Source organism: Euprymna scolopes, chromosome 25, assembly GCF_053919585.1.
Source record: "Euprymna scolopes isolate OS-2025 chromosome 25, ASM5391958v1, whole genome shotgun sequence".
NCBI lineage: Eukaryota > Metazoa > Mollusca > Cephalopoda > Sepiida > Sepiolidae > Euprymna > Euprymna scolopes.
Window position 1 is genome coordinate 51830694 of NC_136506.1, and position 16134 is coordinate 51846827.

General features: G+C 22.4%; 1 protein-coding gene across 1 annotated transcript in view; it reads left to right on the forward strand.

Annotated features, from left to right (window-relative positions):
- LOC145247348 (vasoactive intestinal polypeptide receptor-like) overlaps positions 1-16134 on the forward strand; it is a 489053-nt gene that overhangs the window by 396488 nt on the left and 76431 nt on the right. The gene's annotated exons all lie outside the window — the stretch shown is intronic.

Below are 16134 nucleotides of genomic sequence, written 5' to 3' on the forward strand. Positions count from 1 at the left end.
TTTTATAGTTTTATTTTATTTCTTTTTTAGTTATATTTTATTTCTTTTGTTTTATTGTATTTCTTATTTTTGTTGTATTTTTTTAGTTATATTTTATTTCTTTTTTTGTTATATTTTATTTCTTTTTTAGTTATATTTTTTGTCTTTTGTTATATCTTATTTCTTTTTTTGTTATATTTCTTTTAGTTATATTTTATTTCTTTTTTAGTTATATGTTGTGTTACATTATATTTCTTTTTTAGTTATATTTTTTAGTTATATTAATTTCTTTTTTACTTATATTTTATTTCTTTTTAGTTATATTTTTTTCTTTTGTAGTTAGATTTGTTAGTTATATGGTATTTCTTTTTTAGTTATATTTTTTGGTATATTTGGATTCTTTTGTAGTTATATTTTTTTTCTTTTTTAGTGATATTTTATTTCTTTTTCAGTTATATTTTATTTCTTTTTTTAGATATATCGTATAGTTTTATTTTATTTCTGTTTTAGTTATATTTATTTCTTTTTAAGATATATTTTTTAGTTATATTTTATTCCTTTTTTTGTTATATTTTATATCTTTTGTAGTTGTATGTTATTTCTGTTTTAGTTATATTTTTTTCTTTTTTAGTTATATTTTATTTCTTTTTTAGTTATATTTTATTTCTTTTTTAGTTATATTTATTTCTTTTTTTGTTATATTATGATCTTTTTTATTTATATTTTATTTCTGTTTTAGTTATATTTATTTCTGTTTTACTTATATTTTTATTCTTTTCTACTTATATTGTATTTCATTGTTAGTTATATTTTATTTCTTTTTTAGTTATATTTTATTTCTTTTTTAGTTATATTTTATTTCTTTTTTAGTTATATTTTATTTTTTTTTAGTTATATATATTAGTTATATTTTATTTCTTTTTAGTTATATTTTATTTCTTTTTTAGTAAGATTTTATTTCTTTTTAGTTGTATCTTTAAGTGATATTTTATTTCTTTTTTAGTAATCTTTTATTTCTTTTTTGGTTATATTTTATTTATTTTTTAGTTATTTCTTTTAGTTATATTTTATTTCTTTTTTAGTTATATTTTATTTCTTTTTTAGTTATATTTTATTTCTTTTTTAGTTATATTTTGTTTCTTTTTTAGTTATATTTTATTTCTTTTTTTGTTATATTTTATATCTTTTTTAGTTATATTTTATTTCTTTTTAAGTTATATTTTATTTCATTGTTCGTTATATTTTATTTCTTTTTTAGTTATATTTTATTTCTTTTTAAGTTATATTTTATTTCTTTTTTAGTTATATTTTATTTCTTTTTTAGTTATATCTTTTAGTTAGTTTTTATTTCTTTGTTTAGTTATATCTTATTTCTTTTTTAGTTATATATTTTAGTTATATTTATTCTTTTGTAGTTTTATTTTATTTCTTGTTTAGTTATATTATATTTCTTTTTAAGTTATATTATATTTCTTTTTTAGTTATATTTTATTTCTTTCAGTTATATTTTGTTGTTATATTTTATTTCTTTTTTAGATATATTTTATTTCTTTTTTAGTTATATTTTATTTCTTTTTTTTGTTATATTTTATTTCTTTTTTAGATATATCTTTTAGTTATATTTTATTTCCTTTTTAGGTATATTTTATTTCTTTTTTGTGATATGTTATTTCTTTTTTAGTTATATTTTTTTCCTTTTTTAGTTATATTTTGTTTCTTTTTTAGTTATATTTTATTTCTTTTGTAGTTATATTTTATTTCTTTTTTAGTTATATATTTTTCTATTTTTGTTATATTTTATTTCTTTTTAAGTTATATCTTTTAGTTATATTTTATTTCTTTTTTAGTTATATGTTTTAGTTATATTTAATTTCTTTTTTTTTTCTTTTTTAGTTATATTTGATTTCTGTTTTAGTTATATTTTATTTCTTTTTTAGTTATATTTGATTTCTTTTTTAGTTATATTTTAATTCTTTTGTAGTTATATTTTATTTCTTATTTTGAAGTTATATTTTTATTTCTGATGTTTTAGTTATATTTTATTTCTTTTTCAGTTAGATTTTGTTTCTTTTTTACTAATATTTTTTTTCTTTTTTAGTTTTATTTTATTTCTTATTTTAAAGTTATATTTTTATTTCTGATTTTTTAGTTATATTTTATGTCCTTTTTAGTTATATTTTTTTTCTGTTTTAGTTATATTTTATTTCTTTTGTAGTTATATTTTATTTCTTTTTTAGTTAGTTTTAATTCTTTTGTAGTTATATTTTATTTCTGTTTTAGTTATTTTTTATTTCTTTTTTAGTTATATTTTTATTTTTTTTAGTTATATTTTATTTCTTTTTTAGTTATATTTTATTTCTTTTTTAGTTATATTTTATTTCTTTTGTACTTATATTTTATTTCTTTTTTAGTTATATTTTTTTTCTTTTTTTAGTTATATTTATTTCTTTTTTAGTTATATTTGTTTTCTTTTTTACTGATATTTATTTCTTTTTTAGTTATATGTTATTTCTTTTTTAGTTATACGTTATTTCTTTTTTAGTTATATTTTATTTCTTTTTTTTGTTATACGTTTTTTTTAGTTTATTGTATTTGTTATGTAGTTACATTTTATTTCTTTTTTAGTAATATTTAATTCTTTTTTAGTTATATTTTATTTCTTTTTTAGTCATATTTTATTTCTTTTTTAGTTATATTTTATTCCTTTTTTAGTTATATTTTATGTCTTTCTTAGTTATTTTTTATTTCTTTTTTTACTTATATTTTATGTCTTTTTAGTTATATTTTATTTTTTTTAAGTTATATTTTATTTCTTTTTTAGTTATATTATATGTCTTTTTTTAGTTATATTTTATTTCTTTTTTAGTTATATTTTATTTCTTTTTTAGTTATATTTTATTTCTTTTTTTAGTTATATTTTATTTCTTTTTTTGTTATATTCTTTTTCTTCATTTAGTTATATTGTATTTCTTTTTTAGTTATATTTTATTTCTTTTTAGTTATATTTTATTTCTATTTGTAGTTATATTGTTTTTCTTTCTAAGTTATATTTTATTTTTTTTAGTTATATTTTAATTCTTTTTAGTTATATTTTATTTCTATGTGTAGTAATATTTATTTCTTTTTTAATTATATTTAATTTCTTTTTTTATTATATTGTATTTTTCTTTTAGATTTATTTTATTTGTTTTTATAGTTATATTTTAATTCTTTTTTAGTTATGTTTTATTTCTCTTTTAGCTATATTGTATTTCTTTTTTAGTTATATGTTATTTCTGTTATAGGGAGATTTTATTACTTCCTTTTATTATATTGTATTTATGTTTTAGTTATATTCTATTTCTATTTTAAGTTGTATGTTAATTATATTTTAGTTATGTTTTTTTTAGTTATATTTAATTTCTGTTTTTAGTTATATTTTATTTCTTTTTTGTGATATTTTATTTCTTTTTTAGTTATATTTTATTTTTTTTAGTTATATTTTGTGTCTTTTTTTAGTTATATAGTATTTCTTTTTTAGTTATATTTTATTTCTTTTTTAGTTATATTTTTTCTTTTTTTAGTGGTATTTTATTTCTTTTTAGTTATATTTTATTTCTTTTTTAGTTATATTTGATTTCTATTTGTAGTTATATTTTATTTCATTTTTTAGTTATGTTTTTTGTTAGTTATATTTTAATGCTTTTTTAGTAATATTTAATTTCTCTTTTTAGTTAGATTTTTTTCTTTTTTAATTATATTTTATTTCTTTTTTTTAATCATATTGTAGTTTCGTTTTAGTTATTTTTTGTTGTTTTTATAGTTATATTTAAATTCTTTTTTGTTATATTTTATTTCTAGTTTAGTTATATTTATTTCTGTTTTTAGTTATATTTTATTTCTTTTTTATTTATATTTAATTTCTTTTTTGTTATAGTTTATTTCTTTTTTTAGTTATATTTTATATCTTTTTTAGTTATACGTTATTTATTTTTTAGTTATATTTTATTTCTTTTTTAGTTATATTTATTTCTTTTTTTAGTTATATTTTACTACTGTTTTAGTTATATTTTATTTCTTTTTTAGTTATACGTTATTTCTTTTTTAGTTATATTTTACTTCTCTTTTAGTTATATTTCATTTCTTTTTTAGTTATATTTTATTTCTATTTTAGTTATATTTTATTTCTTTTTGGTTATATTTTATTTCTTTTTTAGTTATATTTTAATTCTTTTTTAGTTATAATTTATGTTTATTTTTAGTTGTATGTTATTTCTTTTTTTAATTATATTTTTTTCTTTTTTTAAGTATATTGTATTTTTGTTTTAGTTAAATGTTCTTTGTTTTTTTGTTATATTTTAATTCTTTTTTAGTTATGTTTTATTTCTGTTTTAGTTATATTTTATTTCTTTTTAAGTTATACGTTATTTTTGTTTTAGTTATATTTTATTTCTATTTTTAGTTAGATTTTATTTCTTTTTTAATTATATTTAATTTCTTATTTTTAATTTTATTGTATTTTAGTTGTAATTATTTTTTTTGTTTTTATAGTTATATTTTAATTCTTTTTTTCATATTTTATTTCTATGTGTGTTATGTTTATTTCTGTGTTTAGTTATATTTTATTTCTTTTTTAGTTATATTTCATTTCTTTTTTAGTTATATTTTATTTCTTTATTAGTTATATTTAATTTCTTTTTTAGTTATACGTTATTTCTTTTTTAGTTATATTTTATTTCTTTTTTAGTTGTATGTATTTCTTTTTTTAGTTATATTTTATTTCTTTTTTAGTTATATTTTATGTCTTTTTTGGTTATATTTTATTTCTTTGTTAAATATTTTTGACTTCTTTTTAGTTATATTTTAATTCTGTTTTAGTTATATTTTATTTCTATTTGTAGTTATATTTTATTTCTTTTTTGGTTTTATGTTATTTCTTTTTTAGTTATATTTTAATTCTTTTTTAGTTATATTTTATATCTATTTTTAGTGGTATGTTATTTCTTGTTTTAATTATATTTTTTTCTTTTTTTAAATATATTGTATTTTTGTTTTAGTTAAATTTTATTTGTTTTTATAGTTATATCTTAATTCTTTTTTAGTAAGTTTTATTTCTGTTTTAGTTATATTTTTTTTCTTTTTTAGTCATATGTTATTTCTGTTTTAGGTATACTTCATTTCTTTTTTTAGTTATATTTAATTTCTTTTTTTAGTTATATTTAATTTCTGTTTTTAGTTATATTTAATTTCTTTTTTTAGTTATATTTAATTTCTTTTTTAGTTATACGTTTTTTTCTTTTTTAGTTATATTTTATTTCTTTTTTAGTTATATTTTATTTCTTTTTTTAGTTATATATTTTTTATGTTATAGTTTTTTTAGTTATATTTTATTGTTTTTTTGGTTATATTTCATTTCTTTTTTACTTGTATTTTATTTCTTTTTTTACTTATATTTTTTTTTTTTACTCATATTTTATTTCTTTTTTAGTTATATTTGATTTTTTTAGTTATATTTTTTTTCTATGTTTAGTTATATTTTATTTCTTTTTATACTTATATTTGATGTCTTTTATAGTAATATTTTATGTATTTTTTTTGGTTATATGTTATTTCTTTTTTGTTGTACCTTATTTCTTTTTTTAGTTATATGTTGTTTCTTTTCATAGTTGTATTTTATTTCTTTTTTAGTCTTTGTAATCTTTTTCATTCTATGTCATTATGTATTTTCTTAGAATTCTAGAATTTTATTTTGTTTGGGTTCACTATCAGTTATTTTGGTATACACTGACTTCACGTTAACCGAATGTAATGTTGTGTCATAGTCCCACATGTTCCAATTTTAAAAATCAACAATATTTGTAATTAAGTTTGACACAAGGCTGAAACAAGGACAGAGGAATCAGCTGGTTTTATCTAGCTTAAAAGACTTCTCATCCCAAACTTATTAAATTTTTTAAGGACTTCGCTTCCCAAACTTATTAACATTTGTAAGGATTTCGCATTCCAAACTTATTAACATTCTAAAAGACTTCGCATCCACAACTTATTAACATTTTAAAGGACTTCGCATCCCAAATTTATTAACATTTTATGAATTTCGCTTCCCAAACTTATTAACATTTCAACGGACTTCGCATTCCAAACTTATAAACATTTTAAAAGACCTTGCATACCAAACTTATTAACATTTTAAAGGATTTCGCATCCCAAACTTATTAACATTTTATGAATTTCGCTTCCCAAACTTATTAACATTTGTAAGGACTTCGCATCCCTAACTTATTAACATTTTAAAGGACTTCATATCTAATTCATTCATTTATTATTTGTAAAAAAAAAATCGCTGAATGAATAACCTGATTCAAATCTATAGATTTGCACAATATGCATCCTACATGAGATAAAAGGATGATAATGTATGAAAAGTAAAAACACTATGTAAGTACATAGTAAATTTAGTATATAGTAAATTTAGTACATAGTAAATTTAATATATAGTAAATTTAGTATATAGTAAATTTAGTACATAGTAAATTTAGTATATAGCAAATTTAATAAATAGCAAATTTAGGATATAGTAAATTTAATATATAGTAAATTTAGTATATAATAAATTTAGTACATAGTAAATTTAGTATATAGCAAATTTAATAAATAGCAAATTTAGGATATAGTAAATTTAATATATAGTAAATTTAGGATATAGTAAATTTAGTATATAGTAATTTTAATATATAGTAAATTTAATATATAGTAAATTTAGTATATAGTAAATTTAGTATATAAAAAATGTAATATATAGTCAATTTAGTATATAGTAAATTTAGTATAGAGTAAATTTAGTATATACCAAATTTTATAAATAGCAAATAAAGGATATGGTAAATTTAATATATAGTAAATTTAGGATATAGTAAATTTAGTATATAGTAAATTTAATATATACTAAATTTAATATATAGTAAATTAAATACATAGTAAATTTAGTATATAGCAAATTTAATAAATAGCAAATTAAGGATATAGTAAATTTAATATATAATAAATTTAGGATATAGTAAATTTAGTATATAGTACATTTAATATATTGTAAATTTAATATATAGTAAATTTAGTATATAGTAAATTTAGTATATAAAAAATTTAATATATAGTAAATTTAGTATATAGTAAATTTAATATAGAGTAAATTAAGTATATACCAAATTAAATAAATAGGAAATTTAGGATATAGTAAATTTAATATATAATAAATTTAATATATAATAAATTTAGTATATAGAAAATTTAGTATATACAAATTTAATATATAGTAAATTTAGTATACAGTAAATTTAGTATATAGTAAATTTAGTATATACCAAATTTAATAAATAGCAAATTTAGGATATAGTAAATTTAGTATATAGTAAATTTACTATATAGTAAATTTCTTATATAGCAAATTGAATAAATAGCAAATTTAGGATATACTAAATTTAGTATATAGTAAATATAGTATATAGTAAATTTTGTATATAGTAAATTTAGTATATAGCAAAGTTAGTATATATCAAATTTAATAAATAGCAAATTTAGTACATAGTAAATTTAGTATATAGCAAATTTAATAAATAGCAAATTTAGGATATAGTAAATTTAATATATAGTAAATTTAGTATATAGTAAATTTAGTACATAGTAAATTTAGTATATAGCAAATTTAATAAATAGCAAATTTAGGATATAGTAAATTTAATACATAGTAAATTTAGGATATAGTAAATTTAGTATATAGTAAATTTAATATATAGTAAATTTAATATATAGTAAATTTAGTATATAGTAAATTTAGTATATAAAAAATGTAATATATAGTAAATTTAGTTTATAGTAAATTTAGTATAGAGTAAATTTAGTATATACCAAATTTTATAAATAGCAATATTAAGGATATGGTAAATTTAATATATAGTAAATTTAGGATATAGTAAATTTAGTATATAGTAAATTTAATATATAGTAAATTTAATATATAGTAAATTTAGTACATAGTAAATTTAGTATATATCAAATTTCATAAATAGCAAATTTAGGATATAGTAAATTTAATATATAGTTTATTTAGGATATAGTAAATTTAGTATATAGTAAATTTAATATATAGTATATTTAATAGTAAATTAAGTATATAGTAAATTTAGTATATAAAAAATGTAATATATAGTAAATTTAGTATATAGTAAATTTAGTATAGAGTAAATTTAGTATATACCAAATTTAATAAATAGCAAATTTAGGATATAGTCAATTTAATATATATTAAATTTAATGTATAGTAAATTTAGTATATAGTAAATTTAGTATATAAAAAATTTAATATATAGTAAATTTAGTATATAGTAAATTTAGTATATAGTAAATTTAGTATATACCAAATTTAATAAATAGCAAATGTAGGATATAGTAAATTTAATATATAGTAAATTTAGTATATTGTAAATTTAGTATATAGTAAATTTAATATATAGTAAATTTAATATATTGTAAATTATGTATATAGTAAATTTAGTATAGAGTAAATTTAGTATATACCAAATTTAATAAATAGCAAGTTTAGGATATAGTAAATTTAATATATAGTAAATTTTATATATAGTAAATTTAGTATATAGTAAATTTAGTATATAAAATATTTAATATATAGTAAATTTAGTATATAGTAAATTTAGTATATAGTAAATTTAGTATATACCAAATTTAATAAATAGCAAATTTAGGATATAGTAAATTAAGTATTTTGTAAATTTAGTATATAGTAAATTTATTATATAGAAAATTTAGTACATAGTAAATTTAGTATATAGCAACGTTAATAAATAGCAAATTTAGGATATAGTAAATTTAATATATAGTAAATTTAGTATATAGTAAATTTAGTATATAAAAAATTTAATATCTAGTAAATTTAGTATATAGCAAATTTAATAAATAACAAATTTGGGATATAGTAAATTTAATATATACTAAGTGTAGTATATAGTAAATTTAGTATATACCAAATTTAATAAATAGCAAATTTAGGATATAGTTAATTTAGTATATAGTACATTTAGTATATAGTAAATTTTGTATATAAAAAATTTAGTTTATAGCAAATTTAGTATATAGCAAATTTAATAAATAGCAAATTTAGGATATAGTAAATTTAGTATATAGTAAATTTAGTATATAGCAAATTTAGTATATAGTAAATTTAGTATATAGCAAATTCAATAAATAGCAAATTTAGGATATAGTAAATTTAGTATATAGTAAATTTAGTACATAGTAAATTTAGTATATAGTAAATTTAGTATATAGCAAAGTTAGTATATATCAAATTTAATAAATAGCAAATTTAGGATATAGTAAATTTAGTATATAGTAAATTTATTATATAGTAAATTTAGTATGTAGCAAATTTAGGATATATTAAATTTAGTATAAACTAAATTTAGTATATAGTAAATTTAGTATATAGTAAATTCAGTATATAGCAAATTTAGTCTATAGTAAATTTAGTATATAGCAAATTTAGTCTATAGTAAATTTAGTATATAGTAAATTTAGTATGAAGTAAATTTAGTATATACCAAATTTAGTATATAGTAAATTAAATATATAGCAAATTTAGTATACAGTAAATTTAGGATATAGTAAATTTTGTGTATAGTAAATTTAGTATATAGTAAATTTAGTATATAGCAAATTTGGTATATAGCAAATTTAGTACATAGTAAATGTAATATATAGTTAATTTAGTATATAGTAAATTGATTATATAGTACATTTAGTATATAGTAAATTTATTATATAGTAAATTTAGTATATAGTAAATTTAGTATATAGCAAATTTAGTATATAGCAAATTTAGTATATAGTAAATTTAGTATATAGAAAATTTGTCGTAAACTTATTTGTTCGTCGAAAATTTATATATGATGTAAGTTCTGAAAAGTGTTATTTAACACCATCTTTTTAAATTAGGAAAGCAGATTTTACTTGCAACTGATAGATGAAAATGTTCAATCAAAAAATAAGAATCAAAAAGAAATTAATAGGAATTAGAAAAGATTAGGTGCATCTGCTACTAGTCTCTCACTCCTGCACAGGGTTGCAAAGAGAGTCGTCATCCTGATAGGTTCTGAACTGACATCTAAGCTTCAGCGTCTGTGCCATCGACGAAATGTTGCATCCCTCTGCCTGTTCTATAAGTATTCTAATAGTGGATGCTCCGACGAACTACAAGCATTTGTACCACCTCTACGAAAATACCCCCGGCAAACTTGACAATCAGCAATATTCCAATCCTACACAGTAGATATCCATAGATGTAAGAAGGAGGGAAGAACGAATGTACACAAATCTAAGACAATGGCAAAATCCGTAGAAAATGACTCCCAGACCATAGTGGAATGGGGCTAGAAATGGATGGTAACATTTAATACTAGTAAGACTAAGTTCCTCTCCTTTAACATTTACAAGACATTCGCTAACAACCGATATTTATGATAAATTGTTCAAACTCGTCAGCTTAACATTCACGAGCAACATGAACTGGAACAAATACATTAAAGCTGCTTCAAAGAAGTTGGGTTCACTGTATCGTGTTAGAAGACTACTCACACCTGAGAGTGTCTTGTACCTTTACAAAACCACCATTCGCCAATGCATGGAGTATTGTGCCGCATCTGGGCTAGTGCATCTAACACTTGTCTATTACTCTTGAATAGGGTCCAAAAAAGTTTTCAATCTAATAGGCTCAACTTTGTCAACCAAGCTCCAGTTCTCATTACCATAATATTACCTCCCTGTGCCTGTTTTACAAGTATTTTAATGGAATGTGCTCTGATGAACACGTAGCACTTGTGTAAATGGACGTACAACAACAAGTCCGCTTAGCAACAAAATCACACACCCCTTCACTTTTGAGGTTTCTAAATGCCAGAAAGCTTTCTACTCTATGGTTTCTTCCCTCGAACAGCTATATTTGGAATTCCCTTCCTGCTACCTGCTACCTGCTTCCCTGATTGTAAATATGCAGAAGTTTAAATGTCACGTAAACCAACATCTTGTTAATCTTTCCTGGCCCGACGGTCGCAAAAGTAGCGATATACTTTATAAGGGGTGAACGTTAGTAAAAAAAAAACGTATAGAATGTCACGAATATAGATTTTGCTGGGCGAAATAAATACATTTCAAAAAGCAAAATATATCGCCCAATTTTCTAAGTGTTCTAAGAATGTCACTATTTTTTATGGAATCAATATAAACATAAGTGAAAACTATTTACTCTAAAATTTATATAATAAATGCTGACGAAATGAAGAGCTGTTGTGTCAAACGCATTTTAAATGAAAAATCGCATTTAAAAATTTCTAAGCAAAGTTTTTCGAACAGAAGTTGATGTAAATATGCATTTTTACAAATTACGGCTAAAGTAATAATTAATACAAAGAATATTGCTAAGCTTTTTAGTTGGCAATATATGTACATAACCTTCAATTAAAAATTATTCCAGATTAGCATTGAAAGTTTATGGATAATCATGAGCTTTCTTTTTTTTTGTGCAACCATAACAACAACAACAACAACAACAACAACAATAATAATAATAATAATAATAATAATAATAATAATAATAATAATAATAATAATAATAATACGGAGATTAGAACCCTAGGGAAATAATACACCTAAAAATACTTTGGAGTTCTGGAAGCAGACACCATCAAAATCACAGAAATGAAAGAGAAAAACCGAAAAGGAATACCTCGGGAGAACAAAAAAATCTAGAAACAAAATTGATTAGCAGGAGCCTAATAAAAGGTATAAATACATGGGCAGTATCACTAGTAAGATACTCAGAACCGTTCATGGGATGGACCAAAGAAGAACTGAGACACCTCGATCAGAAGACCAGGAAACTCATGACCATGCACTATGCACTTCACCCAAAAGACGATGTTGATCGACTCTGCCTGAAAAGAAAGGAAGACGGGAGCGGACTAGTTTGTATAGAAGATTGTGTGCATGAAAAAAAACACGAATTAGAAAAATAACGCAAAACATGGAAAAGATAATCATGGAAGCAAGAGACGCAGAAAAAAATCGACAAAACAGAAAACAGAGAGATAAAGGATAAGATGAGAAAGAAAACTAGGAAGAAAAATAACTACATGGAAGATTCATAAGGATAACAATGACGAAAACACTTGGGTATGGATGCGAAAAGGACACATAAGCCGAGAAATTGAATCCCTAATAATTGCAGCAAACGATAACTCGATAAAAATCAACCACATCAAAGTAAAGATCGATAAACCACGAGAAAACAGTAAATTCAGACTCTGTGGACAAAGATACGAAACAATAAACAATATAGTTAGTGAATACAGCAAACTGGCACAAAACGAATACAAGAACAGACAGGACCAAGTATGAAGGACATTACACTGTGAATTATGCAAATAACTGCATCTCGAATGCACAGAAAATGCTACAAACATAAGCCGCCAACAGTACTTGAAAACAACAATCACAAAATCCTATAGGCATGGACATACAAACTGATAAACCCATTCAAGCAAGAAGACCGGGTGTTTTAATCATTAACAAGAAAGAAAAGTCCTGTCAAATCGTAGACTTTGCTGTTCCAGCTAACCACAGGGTGAATATCAAAGAAAAGGAGAAACGGAGCAAATACCCAGAGCTAGTCAGAGAGCTGAAAGGGATATGGAAGATGAAGAAAATCAAAATAATACCGATAATAATAGGAGCACTAGGAACAATCCCGATAAACTTTGAAAAAAGAATGGAAGAAATTGGAATCAAAAGAATTACTGAAAAAATACAACGAACAACAATAATGAAAACAGCTGAAATATTAAAGAACCCCCCCCCTTGAATGCGGTGACTAACACATATGAGCAACAAGAGGGGGTCAAACTGCTGCAGATGAAGCGCTACATGGAACTAAGAAAATTGAAGCCGCATATATATATATATATATATATATATATATATATATAAGTTCTCTAATCCCAACCCCCATCCCCCATTACCACATCACTGCGCTCCCCCCCTTAAAACAAAAAAGAGTGAGAACGAATAGCCAAGTAGAGTCAAGGAGGAAGGAAAGCCCGAGGAGAGAGCACTGACCAGACTTCCGCTGAATAAGTGCGAAAAGAACTGGGACCTTGGGAAGGCTTATTGCCATTCAAATTCCAGTGGAGACCAATAGCCGCTGCTACCGAGAAATCAATGGCATGCAGTTGTTGCGATAATGCAAATTTATTTACAAATGTTATCGAAAGAGGTGGAGAGTACTGGAAATCTGGGAAGAATTTTTGTCACTCAGCTTCCAGGGAACACCACAGGCTGTTTTCAAGGAGAGATCTTTGATGAACTGTGTGAAAGCTTCTCGTGGGCCAATAATAATAACTTATTGTGCGGTAACCAAATGCATCCTAATTATAATTTAAATTAGACTAAACGACGTTACTAATACGTAATAACCCGACATCCGATAACAATTCACTAAAATCTAGTAATATCGTATATCTTTTCAAATGAACAATGGCAGAATGTATCTCTAAATCAATGCATATATCGGCATAACTAGAAGCACATGGTGTCTCCCCAAAGACAACAACACTATAGCTTTATTTTTAAACTTTTATCGAAAAAAACAGTTGCGGTAATTTTGTTGTGAAGTAGAACTGGCATCGATTAAATTTAATCACTTTCAGTCTCAATCACCGCCGTTATACGGGTCCGGAACTGAGAGCATGCCTTTTCTACAAGCGCTGGCAAGAGCTCGGCGAATGTCGGCGATCAAGCTGGCTTCGGTGTTGTGGGAAGTCATGTTGGTGATGTTCTCGACGTATAACCAAACGAAGAAGTTCAGCAGGTTCAGGTCAGAGAGGAGAGGTACAAATCGTAGAACTTCTTCTGAATCCAAGCCTGCGTCTCTGTGAACTTTTGGGCCGGCAACGAGTCCTGCTGCTATATCCAGGGTCTGCCAGCAGCCATCTGATTGCACCAGGAGATAATCACACTTCGACACATCCAGATGCACTTTGGCGTTAACTTTCAAGCCGAAATTCGAAGATGTAAGGTGGCATGATGTGGCCCTCACTTGAAGCAAAGACCATAATCGTTGCCGTTTCTGTGTGATTAGCATTTTGAGGGTGCTCGCAACACTCCTTTTGTTATCGGTATAGAGCATGAGTTATACAGCGGCGCATCTCACTCGTTAAGCATTGTCACTTTCAGACATGATAAATGGTTCTAATTGCTCTTCGGATTTGTACACAACTGCTAAACTAGTAGATGATCTGGAACAAAAAAGGAAAACCGTTTTTATCATACAGAAACGAAATCATGACTTTTTTAGGGCGACCATGTTTTTCGTTCAACCCTGTAGTAATTCTCGTCGGCTTCCATGAACACATTTCTTTCCCTAACATCTCTATTTACCAACATCTAGTAGCACATGATATCCCACAAAATAAATTCAGAAAAAAATACTGCCGTCCTCGCTTTCTCAAATTGTAACCTCGACCCCCCCACCTCATCATTCGAGTAAAAAAAAACACCATAAATCAAACTTGATATAAAGGACAATGGAGGGCACTTCAATGCTTGTAAACGATTTTAATCGACTTACCCAATAAATTCACTCATTTTAATTTTGTAACATATTCATGTGTCTGATGGGCATCGAAAACGTTTACAGATACGACGAGTTCCTGCTCACAGCCGAGCAGAACGTTAAATCACTTACCCGACAAATTGAAAGGATGGATCGGAAAAACAAACAAACAGGAATTGTCACCGTTGTTCATTGAAACATGCATAAAAGAAACACACACACACACACACACACACACACACACACACACACACACATATATATATATATATATATATATATATATATATATATATATATATATATATATATATATATATATAAATGTTAAAAGTCCACGTATGCTTCTAGGATAGTGATTTAAAGGTTATGAGGGTTTTTTAAGCATAAAATTGATGTTACTTTTTGTATTTAATATTTTATTTTTTTATATTTCAAACGGCCCGTTTATATATATATATATATGTGTGTGTGTGTGTGTGTGTGTGTGTGTGTGTGTGTGTGTGTGTGTGTGTAATCGACTTATTTATTTTACTGAATTGTACATTCGTTACATGTAACTCCCCCCATTTTCTCCCTTTTCCTCACCCGGTTTTCCATCTTATATTAGTCGACCGAATTTCCGCTGTGGTTCACGTCTTTACAATTATCCAAAAACATTTGCCAATCGAATAAAGTTATATATATATATACACATTTCGTAGATTTTTATTTATTGTCAAATTACATCTTTGTGAAATTTCCAATCGATAATACTTTTCCTTATCAGTACTTTAACCTTTTATAAAAGCTCCACGGTATTTTATAAATAGTTGAATACATCTTAAAATAATTTAAAATATCATTTAGTCAAGAGAAATTGATATTAATAAACCTGATTTACAATGAGGTTATGTAACATCAAATTCATCGGCTCCAATAGTTCCTAATACAAACGGACTTATGATTGATACTTATATATACATACATTATATGTTAGTGGATTGATACTTGTACACACACACACACACACATATATATATATATATATATATATATATATATATATATATATGTGTGTGTGTGTATATGTATATATATTGAGTTCTACAAGATTCCAATGTTGTTATTTTTTTTTTTTTTAAGCGACATTAACAGTTTTGAAACGCTGTTTTTTTCTTGTTCATTTTTATATATATGCATATATATATATATATATATATATATATATATATATATATATATATATATATATATAATTGGTTCTGAGTAGCTGTGGCTATCTAGTATAACAAGTTTATAACCTGAGTGCTCAAGGGTCAAATTCAGTTGATTCCACGGAAGCACTTTCATCAAACTCACACCTAACCTGGTGTCTAACATCGTGAAGATGATTCAAATAAAAATTAACAAATAATATGAACTGTATTTTTTTGAGTGAATCAGATTCCATGTTTGAATTCCAGTTAATATTTTTACAGACACTAGGAGTGTATCGTTCGAGAGACGTTCTTAAATGA